General features: G+C 34.0%; 1 protein-coding gene across 1 annotated transcript in view; it reads left to right on the forward strand.

The window, feature by feature from the left end:
* Positions 1–1,875: 1,875 nt before the first annotated feature.
* CCDC102B (coiled-coil domain containing 102B) overlaps positions 1,876–21,255 on the forward strand; it is a 527,613-nt gene continuing 508,233 nt past the window's right edge. The window contains exon 1 of the mRNA XM_044658091.1: positions 1,876–1,942. The gene's annotated coding sequence lies outside the window, so the exon portion shown is untranslated. The remainder of the gene's footprint in view (positions 1,943–21,255) is intronic.

Raw genomic sequence — 21,255 nt, forward strand, 5'->3', positions numbered from 1 at the left:
TATAGGGGCTCCCAGAAGAACACAAGTCAAAAATCGTGAATAGAACATTAAAAGAAATAATACAACATGCAGAGTGAAAGGAGCAGAACCAGAAGAACATTGTACACAGAGACCAATACAATGTGGTAAAATAGAATGTAATGGACTTCTGTACTAGCAGCAGTGCAATGACACAGGGCAATTCTGAGGGATTTATGGGAAAGAACACTACCCACATTCAGAGGAAGGACTACAGGAGTGGAAACACAGAAGAAAAACAACTGCTTTAACACATAGGTTGAGGTGTACATGATTGGGGATGTAGACTCGAAACTACCACACCAATGCAACTATCAATAATACGGAAGTAGGTCTTGATCAATGACACATGTTAAAACCAGTGGAAATGCTCATCAGCTATGGGGGAGGGGTCGGGGGGTGAAGGGGAAAGTAAGAGCATGAACCATGTAACCATGTTAACTTTTCTAAAAAATAAATATTATTAAATGTTAAAAAAAGAAACAATACAACAAAATGTCCAAAAACTTCTTGCACAGAAAAAAATTGCTAATTAAAGAATTCAGTTCAGTTTCTAGAAAGAAAATAAAAGAAGATAATGGAAGGGAGGAATGGAGGAAAGAGAAAAGAAAGGAAGGGAAGGAAAGAGAAGGGAAGTGAAGGGAAGGAAACAGAAGGGAAGGGAAGATGTCTAGGATTGAATTAGAATCCATAAAAGAAAAAGAGATTTTTCTCTGTTTTGGAGCAACTATGGGTCCTCTTGCTGTTTATTTGTTTAAGTCTGTGATATTCATGTCCAGTAGTTTCTAATTCTGGCTTTCTGTCCAGGGGGAGGTGACTGATATTCTCTTTTTTCAACTTTTCATATTAGTAGGAGATTTTTATTAGTAGCCTCAAAAATGCACAAGAGTGATTGCTACGGAGTATATCTATGATTTGAGTTATTGGACTATGCTCTGCTGCCCCCAGAGGATATGATAGCATTGTTTATTAACTAAAATTAATTCCTTAAACCAAAGAGAGAGAAAATACAAATGGATGAAGGGAATTTCTTCTTTCCTTTATGTGATATTTTTATCATTTAATTTTCTTCTTCTCCCTTTGAACAATTTGAAATGTTAGAATTAAGTTTTGAAGTCTGTTTTTTTTTTTTTTTTGCAAACTGAATCCTTAAAGGATAAGATATTACTATTGCCTCAGTGGACCATCTTGACAGCTGAGTCATGTCATTGGAAAGTCACTCAGATTAAGCACTGGAAATCACTGCCAAAAAAAGGGAGGGTCCTTGACTTGGAAACTCAGAATTCTTGTCAGTCTGATTGAGATCATGTGTTCTAACACAGATTTTGAACTGTGATTTGTTTACTCAAACATTTCCTGAAATCTACTGAGTTTCTTTTGCAAAATGATTCACAACTATACATTAACTACCTGCAGACATTTCCTTTTGTTAATTAATTATGATTCACAACTCAGAATTTTTATTCCTTCCTTTCACAGATTTGTTCATGAAGGATTTTTTATTTAGACATTTTTAGTGCATTTTAAAAAGTGACTGGATGAATGTAATGTCATGAAAAGAAGTAGAAAACTTGATAATGAGAAACTAAGTTTAGGCTTTCTGGTATATTCATAGCATATGGTTTCAAAAGGCTGGGAAGGAAAGCTTAGGAAACTCATGTTTAGTTTGGGGACAGTAGAAAAAGATTTTATTTTGGTTAGCTAAGTTGAAATCCAAAGAGTGTGTTGTGGTATTGGTTTTGATAAAGCTTCACAACCAATGGGAATCCTTTTTGAGTTAGTGTGGAGTGGCCTTAATGCTGGATATAATCCTGTTGGCCAAGACCCCAGAGCTGTTCAGATGAGGAAAGGATGCAGGAAATTCAGTTGTTTACACATGTGTCTGTAACACTGAGAAGCAAGAGCAGCCCAGCAAGCCCAGAGGGTAAGAGTGTTTAATAACCTTGTGGTTTTTCTATTTAATTTTTATACTTTCCTGCTGGGGTAGAGCATGGGTTGTTCTCTGAGCAAAGGAAAAAGTAGTTGGTTATAAGACACAGGGCAAGACTACTGTGGATCTGTGAAACAGAAGAAACAGACGTGTTTGGACGTCCTTGTTAAGCTGGATGTATTTTTTCCCTTCTTTTTTCATTTTTCCACAATCGGTGTTATTTATTTTGACAGCATATATATTTCCTGTGTTTAAAACATTTGTATAGTTATCATAACCAGGTAAGGCTTTAGCATGTAAATATAGATAATAACTAAATATATTATTTTAAATATTTGATTAGTATAAAATATAGATATCCAGAAATATTTACTGTATTTGAAGCTGTAGGAAGAAAAAAGGTAATTTATTCTTGCACAGTGTATTCTATTCTCAAAACTATAGGTCCTTTGGAAATGACTGGTGTTTTTGTTGAATTCCTGTCATTGTTAACAGGAAGTTCTGTGATCAGAAGGGATGTTTCAGTGTTACCACAACTTCCTTATATCAAAGTTATATAAAATACTTCATTCCAGTGTGAAAGAGAAAGGGGCATAGAATTAAGGTCAATATATATACACAGTAAAGAAATTAGAAGATATATCTACACAGAGGGGTAATGCTATGCTTAAACAAAGAAAAACCATTTCTTTGACAACTTGAAAGATTTAATTTATCTTTTAATTTTTGAAAAATCATAATTTTTATTATGTATGCATGTGAAATATGCCCATCAAAGAGAAAGGAAATTCCTAAAACCATGAGTAGCTATTGGATAAATGTAACAGATGGCTTTCAAAAACTTAATCCTGATTTTTTCTTTAGCCACTCTCACTTACATGAACTGATTTTATATTTTTTTCTTTAGGGGGATGGCATCACAATTTCATATTTAAATCTTGATGAACATATCAAAGTATCAGATACATTTTCAAAGTATCAGAATAAAGAAATGTTCATCCCAGGGATAGTTGCTTAAGGGAATTTTTTTTACAAAAGTAAATCAACCTATTTTTATAGTCAACAGGGGATCTTACACTGCATTTGGAAACATATTCCCACACCATTATTTTTATCCATACAATTTCAATTACATTTAATTTAAGAAGACATACTGAGAAACTTATAATATGGCACCAGTGTGGTTCTCTCATGCTTTAATTTTGTTGATTGGAAAATAAAATATTAATTTTGAGGAAGATCAGGAGAAGAAAATCTATCATGTATTTAAAATTATTAATTTCCAAATATCTTTAGAAAATATCTTACTGTGAAATAGGCAGACCATTTAAATGATTACATTTTTTCTATGTAAATATTGGCTGGATTCAGTAATTTTCTGATCATTGCACCATGCATTCTTAAGTCCTGAGATGAGGATGTTATTCAATCATTCTCTATGGTGTTTATATATTGTTTTTAATAGCCTCAAAAGTCAATAGATGAAATTCTTACAATAATGAAATACAAGCATCAAAGTACCCTTTAGGTAAAAGCATGAGAATGGGTCAATTTGAATTCCGCATTTAATTTTTCACTTGTTTCCAAAGCAGAACAAAAAAGAGATATAAGTTTATGTCCTGATTCCAGAGGAGACAAATTTTATCTTCTGTTGCTCATTCAGCTTCTTTTATATGGAGATTTTTTCCAGTTTCATATCAATTGTCTTTATAAGCATTTCCACTATCTTTTCTCCTTTTCATTTCTTTATAAAATGTTTTGTTGTTGTTTTTATGCACTCAACAAACATGAACAAACATGCATATTTCTCTAAACAAAGAATAGAAAAAGATTATACATGAAATGGAAATGTGAAATCTTACTACCTACACATTTTTTAAAATGCTCAATTCAGTCCATTAAATCCCCAAACTGCCTTGCTTGTTTATATTGCCCTATAAATTTCCTTTTGATTTCCTCTGTTTTTCTTTAAGGCTTTATTGGTAACTTTCTTCCTTTTTGTGGAGTGACATCTGAGAGGGGAGGCCCAAATTCTTTTCCACTTCCCCAAAGCCATCCCTCCCTTTAACAAGTTGAATGGTCAAGTAAAATAAATCCACCCTTTGGACACATCTGAAAATTTATGTCAAATTCTTGCACCTTTGGTCCATAATCTCTTTTTCAAAAGCTGGGAAACATGCCTCAACACTGGTCTTTTCAAGTGGTGGTTGAGCATGACATTAATTGTAGTTTTTAAGTTTTTCAAACCTATTTTTTAAACAATCTTCTCTTCTTTATGTAAATTATTTTTTCTTGTTCTGTTCATCTCATTGCATTTGGAGAGGCATATTTCCTTTTCCCCCTGAATCCATCCTTCTCATTATTTCCCACACCCAATACTATTCCATCTTTTCAGTACCATTATTTATAGAGAGATTAGCTATTTGATGGCCACATAATTTACCAGTTTTTTCAACAAAAAAAGGGCTAATGTGAATATTTCTATATGCATGCATGGAATTGGACAGTGGCTCCAAGTCAGAAGATCTAGGTTCAAATCTAAATGCTAGTATTTACTTGGGCAAATAATTTAACTTCTGTGGGTCTTAATTCTCTCATTTATAAAGTGAGGGACTTGGATTAGATGGCCTTATTATGATTAAAAATTGATCTAGAGACTTAATACCAGATTCATAAGCATTTATTAGTAGAGAGGGAGAGATCATTAGAAGGTAGAGAAAGAGAAAGATCTTCACTTTTCTAGATCTGATACTTCATTTAGCTGGCTCAGGCACTGCTGAGGATAGCCAGAGATGGCTGATGAGATAAGAGAAGAAAGTTAGTTCCAAAGTAGAAATAAAAAGGTCACTCTCCTTCCTGAGCTTGCTTTTTAGATGGAACAGGCTCCTCCCTCATGGCCACTTGTGCTGGCTCTGCCAACCTCAGTTCTAGCTGCCCCATATTGATGGGGAACCCAGGCATCTGGCCAGTCAGACACACCATGTGACTGTGACTCCTATGTCCTGCCACTAGAGTGCTTGGAATCCAAGCCCCCTAAGTAATGACTTCACACAGCCTTTGATTTTCTTTCCATATTTGCTTTTTGATCCATTTTTTTGCTATAATAATTTATTTTTTCCAGATTACATGTGAATATCATTTTAAAATATTCACTTTCTGATATTTTGGAATGCATTTTTCTCTTTCCTTCTCTTCTCTCCCCCTCCCCAAGAAGGTAGGTAATATAATATGGGTTGTACATATATTATTACATAATACAGATTTTCTTGTTATCATGCTGTGAAAAAGACATATATTGCTCACAATAGACAAAAATTCATGGAGGAAATAAAGTAAAGAATGTTATGTTTCAATTTTCATTTAGATTTCCTTTGTTCCTTTTATGATGCTGGATATTCTTTCTTTCTTTATTTATTTTTTTGGCATGAGTCTCTTGGAGTTCTCTTGGATCCTTGCTAAAATTATTAAGCCATTCATAGTTGATCATCATATACTACTGTTGTTCCTGTGTCAACATTCTCCTGGTTCTGCTCACTTCACTTTGCATCACTTTATATAAGTCTTTCCTGGTTTTTGTGGTCATCTTGTTTGTCATTTCTTATGGCACAACAGTGCTCCATTATAAGCATAGACCACAACTTGTTCATTCATTTCCCAGTGGCCATTACTTCATTTTCTAGTTCTTTGCCACCACAAAAAGAGCTGATATTTTTTATACAGGTAGGTTCTTTTTAACCACCTTTAATCTCATTCAGAAACAGACCTCGTAGTGATATTACTGGGACAAAGGTACACAATTTGATGACCCTGTGGGCCTGGTACCAGATTGTACTCCATAATGGTTGTATCAGTATGCAGCTCCACCAGCAATGTATAGGGCAGTGATGGGTGAACCTTTCAGGGACACAATGCCAGGCCCTGTCTTTCTCCCAAACTATGTGCAATGCCCCATCCCCACAGCCCTCCAAACCCCCAAGCTACCTTCTGTGGTCATAGGGACTCACCCTTGCATCCAGCCTCCCTCAAACTGCAGAGGGAGTGCCTTTAGTCTTTGGGTGTGGTCAATCCCTAGCCTGACAGTTGGCCAGGAAGGAAGGAAGTGTCAATTTTTTGGGGATGGGGCCGGGCCAGGTAGTGGAAGAGGAGATTCTCCTCACCCCCACCCCTTCCCTGCAATCCCTAGTCTCAGACAGGGGATGGTGAAAGGGAGGGAAGTGGCCTGAGCCCTCCACCCAGGGGAGGGAGTAAGCACAGAGAGATGGGGGAGACATGGTAGAGGAAACAACTTCTGGGAGGGACATGGATGTGCCCACAGAGATGTCTCTGCATGCCATCTTTGGCATACGTGCCATAGGTTCACCATCATGGGTGCAGGGCATCCTGATTTTTCCACATCCCCACCAACATTTATCATTTTCTTTTTTTTTTTATCATATTAACCCACTGATCCTTCTTTTATGTCTTTGGATATATGTCTAGAAGTACAATCATTAAGTTAAAGGGTATATATAGTTTATTTGTTTGGGGTTGTAATTCCAAATTGTTTTCTCGAATGGTTGGGGCACTGAACTTATATGAAAAGTATATTAGCGGGCAGCTGGGTAGCTCAGTGGAGTGAGAGTCAGGCCTAGAGACAGGAGGTCCTAGGTTCAAACCCGGCCTCAGCCACTTCCCAGCTGTGTGACCCTGGGCAAGTCACTTGACCCCCATTGCCCACCCTTACCAATCTTCCACCTATGAGACAATACACCGAAGTAAAAGGGTTTAAAAAATTTTAAAAAAAGTATATTAGCATGGTTGCCCTCTTATATGCTCTCTAATAATTATCATTTTCAATTTTTTGTCATTATAGCCAATCTGATGGATACAAGATGCAACCTCAGAATTGTTTTAATTTGGGTTCATCTTATTACTTATGATTTGAGGCATTTTTTCTCAGGGTTGTTGATAGATATTTTTTCTTCTTTCAAAAACCATCTCTCTGTATCTCTTGGGGAATAATTCTTGTTCTTATATATTTGAATCAATTTCTTGTATTACTTTGTTATCAGAGGAAGATGTGACAAAAAATTCAGATAATTATTTCCTTTATTTTGTTAGCTCTTTTAATTTGATTTATGAATTTCCTTTTCAACTACAACTCTTATAATCTCTAACTTCCTTCCTAGAGTAGAGCCAGAGACAAAGGAAGTATATTCTAGAAATGGAGGCTAGGCCTGAATGAACTGAGAAAGTTACCATGTCAAGATAGCCTAAAGCCTGATCCTATTCAAATATAAAATTCTTTAAGATAAGTAATATGAATAAAACTAAAAAAGTAGATCAGTAAAACTATAGTGGGCTTTAAATACTACAATAGGAGTATTTGAAATCTTTTGAGCAGGGTAGTGATATGATCATATCTATATGTTAGGGTAATTATTTTGGAATTGTGAAATATTAATTTGGAAAGGGAGAGACCAGAGAGAAAGACTAATTCGGAGGCTATTGCAATAGTCCAGGGAAATGATGATAGGCTTATCATATAAAATTTCTCTTGAAATAGAATTGAGAACATATCTACATGTCACTTGTTATGAAGATGAGGAATAAATGAAGACTTTCCTTATGAAGATATATTTGATGTTATAAAATGCACATATATTTGGATTCATACAAATTATTTTTTGGAAGAGAATGTAAATTCAATCTAGCAGTATTCATATTTTGTTAAAGGAAGCATGGGATAGTAGAGAAAATGCTAGACATGTTCATGAAACACCATTTTGAATTCTGGCTCAGCTACTTATGAACTGGCCAAATATAGCAAGTCAGTTAACTGTTACAATCATGTGTGGCTTTTTCCAAGTCATTTTACCTCATTAGCTTCAGTTTCCTCATTTACTAAAAGGTAAGATTAATCAAAAAGACCTCTAAAGTAACTTCTAGCTTTAAATCTAGAATCTTAGGAACCTCCCTTAGCCTCTTTCCTCCTTTTTAAAATGTATATACTAATATTTACATTATCTAAACCTTTGAGTTATGAGGAAAGAGCTTTGCAACCCTTAAACCATTCTCTAAATATGTTATTAATGGGGTCTTTTTTCAAGTCAGGAAATTGAGGCTCTGAGAAACTGACTTTCCCATGGTCAAAACTACTTAGGTATTAATTTTACTATTTCTTAGGAAAATTATTTTTTTCTTAAGTAGGAAGAGTAATATTCTTGAAAATAGTTTAATAAAAAGAATACATTACACCCAAAAGGAAAAATAAATAGAATATACTCATAGAATCATTGTTCAGAAGGAACCTGAAAGATTATCTAGTTTTGTTTTGTGTTTTTCTTCTGCAGAACTCAGAGCACTTATGTATACTATTTTACTTGTTCACATTTGAATGAACACTGAGGTAGCCAGAAGTCAAGTTTTCTTCTTCCTTATTGATGGTTCACAGAATTTAATCATTGGGCAGAGGATGTTTTAGAATAGGGATTTTAATCCTTTGTGTATGTGTCCTATATCCTTTTGTAGTGTAAGGAAGCCTATAGACTCCACAGAATAAAATCTGTCACTGCACAAGATAAATTATATTCAATCAGAAAGGAAATAAATAATATTGAAATACAATTATCAAAATATGGAAAATATTTCTAGGTATCTTTTGAAAAATCATCCTATTTTCTATCTTACTAACAGCTCTAAGACAGAAGGGCAAGGGTTAAGTGATTTGTTCAGTTCACATAGCTAGGAAGTGTTTGAGGTCATATTTGAACCCAGATCCTCTCAACTCCAACCCAACCCAACTGAAGGAGTTTTTTTTCTCCCCAGCCACTATTTGTTAGTACTACCTGCTTCTCTTTTTACAAAACTGAAACCAAATCTAGCCCTTCCATACCATTGACCAGTGATTACTTCTTCCCCAGGTCCAGTGCTCATTCCATTGAACTCTAAGTACCATCATGCATTTCTCTGTTCCAAAGGCACTCAGGATACAAAAAATCAAAAATTGCCCTCAGATTTTTCATTCACACAAAGGTGTAAGTAACTTAGAGCAGTCTAAAATATTGCCTGCCTCCAAATTAATTTCACTTTAATGTGGATTAAACCAAAGTTGTTATATTTTGTTTGGGGAATTTAATTCATTAGTCAGTCTGTCTGAAGACATGATGGGGTGGGTATTAGGGACTGAAAAGAAAGGGTTTATCTGGCCATCTAAATTTTTATACCAGGCAGACATCTAAGTATTCTAACTGATGACTCTGAAGACTAACTTATCTTACTGCATAATTTTGCCTAGGATACCCCTGCTATTATCTATTTCAACAGTAATTCCATTGATTTCTATTTTTAACATTGAAAGTTTCCCAGGAACTACTGACACAGATTATTTTTAACTAAAATGTCAGTGATTTGTATTCTGTATTCATATAAACATAAAAATATAGAGAAACTTGAGCATCCAACATTCAGATTTTTATTTTTATCCTTGCTTTTGCAGCTGAAGACAGAAAGGTCTTAAGTGTCAGGTGAAAAAAAAAGACATGTGGTTGTGAAATACGCAACATTATATCTCTATGTTGGGTCTGCTTTTAATTTGTAGAATAAATTCCTTCAAGAAGTCAGAGTATGAACTTCCATTTTTGACAGCCTAGCATCTGTTCCTAAGATGCTGTAACCATTTAAATATACTGCACAAATTGAAATGGGAATATCGTACTGAAGACTCTAAATCTAATCCTTTACATGGAAGCAGTTTTGAAGAAACTACTATTGTTAATTTCACACTGCAAGTGGAAAAAGATTGGGTTTAGAGTCTGAGGATTTGGGTTTCAATCCTGGCTCTTCTATGCATGTGTGTTACCTTGGGTAAGCCATTTAGCATCTTGTTTCTGTTCCCTCATCTGTACAATGGGATACAAGGTGGAGGTCAATCAAGGTGATCTTTAAGACCCATTCCAGCTCTAAATTTTTGATTCTATCATCATTTGGTGACATTTTTGAGAGGATGAAAGATTTATTTATAAAAGAAGAGCTGTTGATTCAGTCGATGTATTTATCACTAGCATACTCTAAAGTGCAAAGATCCCTATCCTCATGTAGTTTTTAATCTAGTTGGGAGACAAGATATGGATTCATAAAAACAGTTAACTAACAATATGTTTCTTGATCACTCAGTTATCTAATACAGATGCTCCCTTTGCTCACACAGATTCTTTTACAGTCCAGTTGTTTGACACTTATGATAATGACAAATTTTTCACTCTGTAGGTAAATAGATGCTAAAGCTCTCCAAACATTAATCCTGGCCCTCAGACAACAAACACACTATGTATCAAAGGATCATAGATCCTTTCTTTAAAAGATTTTCCTCCTTGCCTGGACTTGGCTTAGCCTCTGAGAATCCTGAAACACTTTATGCTAGGATGATGTATCACAAACAAGCCTTAGTGGAAGAACTGCAATATGTCAGTAAATCAATGACAAATCAATGACACTGACAATATTAACACATTTATAGAGTATTTTACTCAAAATAATCCTTTAAAACAAGATGGCACGTATATAATAATTATTATTATTGTTGCTACCTTTTCACAGAAAAGGAATGTGAGGCTAAGGAAAGTAAACTTCCCTTTTGTTCATATAAGGGCAGCTAGGTGGTACAGTGGTTAGTGCCAGATATGGAATAAAAAAGGCTTCTCTTTCTGAGTTTAAATCTGATCTCAGACACTTCCTAGTAGTGTGACCTTGGGCAAATCTCTTAACCCTCTTTGCCTCAGTTTCCTCAGTTGTCAAATGAGTTGGAGAAAGAAATGGCAAATCACTCTAGTAGCTTTGCCAAGAAAATGCCAAAATGTGGTCATGAAAAGTTGGGCATGATGGAAACAACTGAACAACAAAATGCTCACATAGATAGAAAATAGCAAGATCAGTACTTGATCTCAGGTCTTCTGATTCTTAGGACAGTGTTCATCCAATGAATTTGGAAGAGGAAGAAATGAATGGATAGTCTTTTTTCTTTTAATATTTCATCTTTCTCTTAAAATCTTATTTAGTATTTTTAAAATCCTGAGTTTAACTCTCAGAATTAAACATTTCTTTAAAATGGCATCTTGTTACATGGCACAAATGATAGAGAATACAGCCCGGATTCAGGAAAATTTTGTTCAAATCCAACCTCAGATTCTTTCTAACTATTTGACTTTGGCCAAGTCATTTAACTGATTTCCTAATGTGTAAAGTGAGAATAACAATAGTACATACCTTATAGAATTGTTATGATGATGAAAAGAGAAAATAATTGTAAAGCACTGTGCCTATCATATAGTAGGATATATATTTTAGCTATTAATAATAAATTCAACATATTATTCTCAAAGCTCTCTTTCTTATTTGTGTTTCCTTCTGAACTTCCTTTTGTTTAGAGCATTTAAAAATTTAAGTTTATTTATTTGTTTGTTACATTAAAATACCCAAGTAACTCTGTACCTTCCTTCCTTTCCCCCATCACAGAAGGCATTTGACAGTATATATATATATATATATATATATATATATATATATGTGTGTGTGTGTGTGTGTGTGTGTGTGTGTGTGTGTGTGTATAAAACTATGTCTTATTTTTATTTGTCACTTTTTACTATGGAGATAGATATACACAAGTCATTCTTCAAATAATATTTATGTTGCTGTACAAAATGTTCTCTTGGTTCTGCTCATTTCACTCATCATAATTTTATATAACTCTTTCCATGTTTTCCCAAAATTAATCTGCTCTTCATTTCTTATGGTGCAATAGTAGTCAGTCATGATCCTATACCACAACTTGTTTAGCTATTCCACAATTAATAGGCATCCCTTCAATTTGCCGTTCTTTGCCATCACAAAGAGAGCTATTATAATAAATGCCTCAGTGAATCTTTCTTTTTTCTTTTTTTGCAACACAATTGCTGTCTTCTTCCCTTCCAATCCCATCTCCCTAGCAATGTAAAAGAAAAAGAAAAACAATTGTTGTAAGAAGTAAATCAAACAGAAAAAAAACATTTATTTTGCTCCCAAATTTTATGTATAATTCTGCCTTTTTTATCACCCTTTTAAGAAGGCAGGAAGTGAGTAGCATGCTTCATCATAGATGCTTTGGAGTCAGAGTTTGTTATTGAATTCATCAGAGTTTTAAACCTATAAAGATGTTTTTATTTACAGTGTTGCTATGGCATAAATCATATGGTTGGTTCTGATAACTTCACTCTGTATCAATTCATACAAGTCTTCTGATTCCTATAAAAATTGTTTTCATCCATTCTTAATGGCATAACAAGCGGCATCTTAAGAAGGCAGGACCATATAAAACTCAGGAATTCAATGAATTCTACAGGTTTCAGGAGGCTAGAAGTTAGCCATACTTTCTCTTTTGTTTAGAAGAATCTCAGGGAAGGCTTGCCTCAGAGAGAAGTATTAGAATTTCTCTGAGAATTATTATTTGTCCCCATAGATGACTGTTCCAAGCCTGAATACCTATATAATGAGCATTTACCAAAACCAGTTCAGACTTATTGAAGCTATTCCAATTCTGCTGTCAGCTGGCTATTAGACATAGACTCCCATGCCTAGGACTAAATTGGACAGTCTTTATTAAATTGTTTCTCCTTTATATCAATGGGTAAAATGAAACACCAGATACTGAAAATATCTACTGCAACTGGTAACAGGAAAGTCATTCCCCTCAAAAGGATCAGTTTCAATAGAATAACAATCATCTGCCCCTATACAACTTAATAAAGGAACCAGTGAATTTTCAAGAAACATCCTCTCTTTTTACTTTCCACTCACATTTTCTAGAGATACTATCCTATCCTTGAATACATTTTTCAATGACATTAAACATATTCTATCAATATGACAAACTTTTTGATAAGGGATCTCTGTCACACATTAATAATAATATAATTACTATTTATATCATAAGTATGTACTACACTAGGGTGGTGGAGGACACATAAAGTTTAGCTAAGACACTATTCCTGCTCTCCTGGAACTCACAGTCTAGTAGAGAATAATGCAAATATACGATAAATACATGAGAGATATATACAAAGTTCTAGATGAAATCTGATTGGAAAAAGTCATTAATAATTGTTCTTCAAAGAAAATAATTCTAAGGGAAAATTGCATTTCACTATGTTCTAATAGTGGAGATAATAAATTAATGAGTAGAAAAATGGTAGTGGGAAATTATTTCAGGGTTAAAGAACTGAACAAGAAAATGTAGAGAGCTGTGTAAACAGGAAACATATATGTAAGTACTAGTATTTCAAGTAGACCAGTTTGACTGTTAGTGTAAAGTTACATGGAGGGAAATGTAAGATAAAGTTTGAAAGGCATGCCAGTGTGAGACTTTGAAGGGCTCTCTTGGCTACCAGGAAAAAGATTTTGGATTTTAATCCTGAGAGGGTAGAAAAACATTAAAGAATTTTAAAGAAAGTGTTAGATATTTAAAAAATAAAAGCCTGATAGGGGTGCCGTAGATGAAATGTTGGGGAAGAAAGAAGAGGAGAGAAGATACGTTAGAAGACAATTAGGATAGATGAGATGTAAAGAAAAGTTTTTATCTAGGGTTGGGCTATTTTTAATTCTATATGGAATACAGCACAGACGACAACTAAGAAGAAATGTTGCAGAAGCAGAATTGTCAGAATTTGGTAGCTAGTTGCAGATGAAATGTAGAAAACTTATAGTTTGAAAATGGGAAACAAGATAGATGATGATGTTACCAATTCCAACATACTGAAGTTTGAAAAGAGTATAGATTTTAAGGAAAAGTTAATAAGTGTGGTTTTGGACATTTTGAGTTTGAACAGCCAGTGGAACGTCCAACCTATTGTAGATGAGTTTCTGGAGTGTGGGAAAAAGATCGGAGTTGGCAATATAGAATTAGGAGTCATTACAAAAAATTTTTTTTTTATTATTATCTATAGGTAGGGACAGGTAATAATGAAAAAAAACCATCAAACATCAGCAAAACATTAAAAACACACAAAAGAAAACAATTTTCAGAAGATAACAAAAAGGCTAATATTGTTATCACTTTGCTAAATTTTATATAAAGTTGAAAAACAAATTAAGTTCTTTGTTGAATATACAATCCTCTTTTTTGATCTTTCTGTATTGAAATGTTTGTTTCTTAATGATTGTGAAATTAATAAAATAAAATATTAAAATGAATTCATATATATTAAATACAAATATTTGGCATATATACTAAATTTTTGTTTGATGAAAGGGCACGTGTAAGACATTTCTCTCTTCGGTATTAGGTATGCTGTTAAGAACTAAAGAGAACATAATGGCTATCGCTAAGTAGTTGGGCTTGATTGAGTGGAAGGCTAGACATTCATTGTTGTACTACTTGGGAATGTCTAGGGGAACTTTTTAAGTTTTACAACTATGTATACTTGTTATGTCATTGGGTGGAATACTAGTTCAAGAAGTGCAAGCATCACCTTTCTACCCTCTAAACCCCCAGGAGGAATGGAAAAGGCCTATTCTGGAGGAATTGGAGCCACAATTCTGAAGTAAAGAGAGGAAGTGCCCCATCACTGCAGTAGGAAGGGGAATGGGCATCTTGGATTGAATTTCAGTTTCCCATATTACTTCTGGTCACAAAGTTTTCTGAAAACAGTTTGAATCATTGGATTATTTCACTTTTATAAATATAGTATGTAAGTTTAGCAGTACTTCCCCTTCTTAATTAAGTTGTTTTTTTTTTAAATTGGGTCTGTATATTTGCAGGTACTTATCTAGAGTCTCCCTAATCATTAAGAACTTTTATTAGGTATTGGGGGAAATTCAGTTCAATATTAGATATGTTGACAGGGGAGATATGGATTGAATCTAAAAGTACTTGCTTTCTATATGGCTGAGTACAAGTCAAGTTAATAAGCATTTAAAGTGTCTACTATATACCATACACTGTTCTGTGTTGAAGGGAGAAAAGGCAAAACAAAAGTTACAGAAACAAAAAAATAAAACCAATCCCTGTTCTCAAAAATTTAATTTGATAGAAGAGATAACATGCAAATAACTATGTAAAAATAAGTTACATACAGGATAAATTGGAATTTAATCTCAGCAGAAAGGCACTAGCTAGTATTAAGGATTATCAGGAAAGTCTTCTTCAAATTGGGATTTTAATTGAGACCTTAAGAAAGTCAAACTAATAGACTAAAAGGGTTCTGGGCATAGGAGATAGGCAGTGAAAATGCCTAGAATCAATAGATGAAGTGGCCTGTGCAAGGAGCCCCTCTCCATATCCCTAAATGGTACAAATATGCAAGCCTGGTTTTTCATTTAGTCAGACTGAGTGTCACTGGATCACAGAGTACCTGATGAAAAGTAAGATATAGAAATACTAGAAAGGTAGAAAGGGCCAGGTTTTATAGAGCTAGAAAAGCCAGAATATTTTTATTTGAATTTAGCAATAGGGAGACCTTAGAGTTTATTGAATAGGGACACGGTCAGTCCTATGTATTAGGAAGAGCAATTTGACAGCTAAATGGAAGATGGACTAGAGTGAAGATATATTTCAGGCAGGGAGACTAAGCTGAATATTTTGTTAGGAATCCAGATGTGAGCTATGAGGACCAAAACTAAAGTAGTAGCAGTGTCAGAGGAAAGATAGGAACATATAAGAGATCCATTCTTGAGGAAGAAATGACAGAAATGGACAATTAAGGGATATGAGAGAGTAAAGGGTAAAGCATCATATTTAAGCTAAAAGCCTGGGTGACTAGAAGGATAGGTATACTCTTGACAGAAATAGGAAACTTAGAAAGAGGAGAGTATTTTGTGCTAAAGATACTGAGTTCAGTTGTAGACATATTGAATTTAAATGCTCATGAGCTATTTAAGGTGGAGATGTCCTAAAGGCTATTAAAAGTATGAAATCAGAGTTTGGGAGAGAGATTATGGTTGGAAAAATAGATCTGAGAATCAATTGCAAGGCTCAACTTTTCTAAGCCTCAGTTTTCTTTTCTGTCAAATGGGCATAATAATGCCTATATCTTTAGGGTTGTTCCGTTAATTATATCAGTTTCTATGTAGAGAGGCCTTTGTCGACCTTAAAGCATTATGCAAACTATAATATTGAAACACTTTGTCAAAAATGAATTGGAAAAACAAAAATCTTTTAAAAATGAGGCATAATCAATAAATATTTTATAGCCCCAACTTTCAGTATAAAGTGTTATTTAAAAAGCTATGTCATTAAAAATGATTTAAATCCACAGTATAAACTGTAAAACTTTGATTTAGGGGAATGGAAGAATTTGATCTGTTCTTTGGCTTCTAGATCACATAGTTTATAGTTTAATATCATTATTAGTATAATATTTCCAACTCGTTTGTCTGGAATAAAGCCTTTCCCTATCCTGCTCCAATTTTTATTTCCAGACTAATCTCATATTCTGTCCCTTCAAACACTCTATATTTCAGCCAAAGTGGACCTCTTGTTGTTCCCAGGATGGAAAATTAAATTACCTATGTCCATATTTAGTTTATTTAGAATATCTGGAATTGTCTTCTCCTCAATACCACTTTATGGAATTCATAATATGCCTTCACAGGGCAACTCAGAAACCTTTTCTGAAACCCCTAGTTAAAGGTGATTCCTGAAAAAACTGAATATATTTTATATTTATTCATTTGTGTATGTGTTATTTTCTCCCTGTTTAGTATAGCACACTGTATGAACTAAAAAAAGTTCATTCAAATAAATTTAATTATAAATATAATGGTTGATATTTCAGTGGGCATGGCGACATTTCTAGCATACAAATGATAGAGAGATTGAGCACTTCCAAAACAAAAATAAGCGTTTGTGTTTTTAATAGTTATATGTTAGCAAAGTTGCATAGTTTGTTGAATCAGCCCATATGTCTACTACCATTATCAGTGATTTGGTGACACAGACCTCTCCAGATCTGGCAAACAATGAAGGATTTTTAGCAAAAAAATGTATATGAGATATAGTGAAAATGATTATATTTATCAGCACAATTAAAAAAATTCCCATATTAAAACATTGGAAGACATTCTCACTTTCCATATATTGCCAGTTACCCATCTGAATTTTCTTGAATCTGGGCTGCTTCTTATATGACTCATAATGTTGCTAAATTCATATGTTCTATGTAAAAAAGAATTTTAGTAGGAAGTTAATTTGTATTTCCTGACCTTGAAAAGCTTATTAGTCTTCTATGATATATCATTTGTTTATGGAACTATTTTCTCCATTTTATCATTAAGTTCCCATTGGTCTTTCCAGATGATATAGAAACAATGTTTTGGGGAAGATATATAGATTTTCTGGCTATCAACCCTAGTAAATTCTAAGTCCCCTAGTGTTTTTTAGAAATTTGCATAATACTTGTTATTTTTCGTTGTCATTTGGGTAAATATAAAAGTGAAATCATATTTAGTAATGTTTACCTAGGAAGTAAGAATGATGTTATCTATACTCTGATCTACATTGTGACCAATATTCAACAAGCATTTTTCTCTTTTCAAATTCTTTTTATCCAAAGTATCCATACTAAAACTACTTTGGAAAGCTTCTTAATGGATTTGTCGAAAAATATTGTGGAAAACTGATCCAGTTTTACAAATGATATGAATTCAACTGTGCTATGATCATAATAGTATTCTGAGTCCCTGCTTCATGTGACCCATATCCTGGGCATGAGATTTTCATGCAATTTTTTTTTTATTTTAATTGAACTGGTAAGTAGTGCTCTGAATATATTGTAGAATAAATTTCCATGAATTACGACAATTTATGCTATCATCTCTAAACATGCCTTTTGAGTAGGAATAGGGGTCAGCAGAGTGCACACATTTCCCTTTTTATTGTAATAACATAACATCTGACATTCCCTTTTTGGGAGGCATATGTCACACAAGATTAGTAAACAAAAGCGTTTAAAGTAGTTATGGCAAACCTTGAGAAGAAAGAGAAAGAACTAGGAATGCTGCCAAACCATACAGAAATTGTCCTCAAACAAGATGAAAAAATTCAAAGCACAATTTCTCATTTTCTTAAAATTCTCCATGAGTTCATGTGGATTTAATAGTACACTAGCAAATCCCATTTCCCAGTCTTCTTCATTATGTCAGTGGTGAGCTCTGTTAAGTAATCAGTATCTCTTCAAGACCTAAAGACATCAGACATTAGAAAAGTAGGGAAGGATGATCATACAAAGAAAATAATTTTAGGACCCCACAACTTGTCTTTCGAGAAGACATGAGAAGCTTAGGAATAACTTTCTTTGTTTCTCCAGCATTTGTTTGACACAGTGCCTCTCACATTTGGGGCACTTTATAAATGGTCATTGATTTGATTTGATTTGAATAGCGTTAAAAAAAAAAGGAAGCCAGGGGCCATCTTGCAAAGGATCTGAAATTGTGTGTGACTGAGTTCTTTTTAAAGACAATAAGAATGAAGGGGAGAAGCAGCTGATTTTAAGAAAACAAAGGATATATGTGTGGGCAGAGAAATAATTAAGAAAAAAAATCTCTTCAGAGTTTTCCCCTCAGTCTAGAATTGCTCTAACTCAGAGGCAGGAATACTTACTGCTTTTGAGAGAATGTGAACAGGCTGTTCACTCCCAGTTATTTTGATATATTTAATTCAATTCATTTACTTAACTAAGGAAATAAGCAACTACGCCTACAATAAAAATAAACAGATGAACTCAGATTCCAGATCAATTAGCATCAGTGCGAAGGCCTGGGTCTTAGAGTTTAACTGTCTTTATACTGTGATCTTTTCTTATGCCAAAATATACAAACCAGTTGGGAAAATATTTTTTAAAATTATTGGAGACTTTGGGAGACTTAATGTCCAAACAAATTACTAATTCTTTCTGGCTACAAATATAGAAAATGTGGGCAGGGATAAAACAAGGGAAAAAGCAAGGAGAAAAATTACACTAACATTTGGAGCAAATTAATACTTTTAAATTTGTCATTGGAAGTTGTTACATATTGCTTTAAAATTTTTTAAAATAAAATTATTCTTAGAATAAAAAAAATTAAAGTAACATTTATGGGTTATATTTAAAAGATTTTAAATAAGCAGACCTTCAAAATGCCCGAACTTGCTAGGGGAAAATATTTCCTATCAAACATAATAAAGAAATAACAAAAAAAAGCTTGGGTGGGAGTGGCACATACTTGTAATAACTGCTACCATGAGGCTAAAACTGGTGAATTATTTGAACTCAGGAGTTTGGAGCTTCTGTAAGGGTAAAGCTCAATAGATAGAGTTTTCTTTTGTTCTTTTTTTAAACCCTTACCTTCCATCTTGGAGTCAATACTGTGTATTGGCTCCAAGGCAGAAGAGTGGTAAAGGTAGGCAAGCAATGGGGGTCAAGTGACTTGCCCAGAGTCACACATCTGGGAAGTGTCTGAGGCCAGATTTAAACCTAGAACCTCCCATCTCTAGGCCTGGCTCTCAATCCACTGAGCTACCCAGCTGCCCCCAGATAGAGTTTTCTAAGTTCTTATTGGTCTGATCAGCCATGATGAGACCCATTGTACATTGACCCTAACATAATGATGTCCTCTTTGTAGGACATGACTAAAGGACAAAAAAAAAATAAAACATCACTTTTTCCCTTCTGTCCTTGTGTAACTATTATATGAGACTTGATCTGACATTTGCTGACTTTGTACAATATTATACCTCTTTTACTTTGTCCTTTTTGCCTCAGTTGGTACTCATCAAGATCCACTATCTCTGCTTCTCTTAAGAGCATGCCATTCTCAGTCAGTTGCCCTAAAGTGGCTTTTAACATTATAGTTATTAGCCTTATAATCACCTAGATTTGCAGGGTTAGAATAATCCTTGATCCTTCAACCCCCATATCCATCTTCTTTAAGAGACACAACTTCTCTTCTGGTTCAAATTCTCATCACCACTCTCATGTATTATTGCCAAAACCTTGTAATTATTCTTGACTCCATCCTTTCCTTACCCTACTACTTCCTCCAGATAGCTACCACACTGATATTCCTAAAACATGCGTTAGATTCTCATAAACATTGATGACTGCCCTTTTGTACCTTTTAGAATAAAACATCAATTTCTTAGTCTGGTATCCATATCCATTTTCTTTCCCAATATAATTTCATGGTATTCAATTAATCAGTAAATACTTATTAAGCACCTACTCTGTGCCAGGCACTGTGCTAAGTACTCGGGATACAAAAAGAGGCAAAAACATGTATTTGTCTTCAAGAGATTTAAAATCTAATGCATTCTACCTCATAATCAGCCTCTTCCTGTTCAACTTCATTGTTCATTGTTCCCTATACTAGATATTTAATCTTCCTTCATGCCTTTGCAATGGGAATATACATTCCCCTTACCTTTTAGAATCTCCAACTTCTTCAAGAGCATAGCTCTGCTGCTCTTTCTTTTCCCACACTTTATCTCATATATCCATGTCCAGGTATTTGTGTTTCAATCTTTGAAATCCTTTTTTTGTACATATTTTCTATTTCAATATCCATAAAGATTTTAGCCATCAAGGGAATGTAATCTCCTTATGGGTAGACAGAGGTTGTTTACTTTTTTTTTTTTTTTTTTGTATTCCCACAGACTAACATAGTGCCTTGGACATAGTAGCACTTAATAATGTTGACTTGAGTTTGAACTATAACAGAGCAATTCTATATTAAATACTTCAAATCTCTGATTATTGATGGAGCTCAAAATGAGATGACACATATTTCTTGTAAGATTCATTCCACTGTCTATTCTTCGGACACCAGGGACATCTTTTCCTGCAAGGGAAAGATCATGCATTTTTAAATTAAGTTCATGATTTAGTTCATCATATCATTAAATCTAAAGCCCAGTTAATCTAATACACTAATTTCACAATTGAAGAAAATAAGGCCCAGGAAGGATAAGTGACTTGATAAATGTGATAGATATTAAGTATCCAAGGTAAGATTTAAACCCAGGTGTTCTGAATTCAGAACTAGTACTATTTTTGTGGGAGGCCATTACTGTTGTTTCTCATTATATACTATTTGGTTTTCCTGATTCTTTTATGTTCCTGTATATTTATGTCATAATGCAGCTCCATGGAGAAAAAGAGTGCTTAAGTTAAAATTCTGTCTCTAACTTTGACTAAACTGTGACCTTGGGGAAATAACTGCATATCTCAGTCTCATTTTTCTAATTAGTCAAATGAATGAGGTTGGACTAGAGGGTTTCTGAATGTGAGTCTATGGTTTTATAATGTAACATATTTTCCAAAGTC

This window comes from Gracilinanus agilis, chromosome 1, assembly GCF_016433145.1.
Source record: "Gracilinanus agilis isolate LMUSP501 chromosome 1, AgileGrace, whole genome shotgun sequence".
Taxonomy (NCBI): Eukaryota; Metazoa; Chordata; class Mammalia; order Didelphimorphia; family Didelphidae; genus Gracilinanus; species Gracilinanus agilis.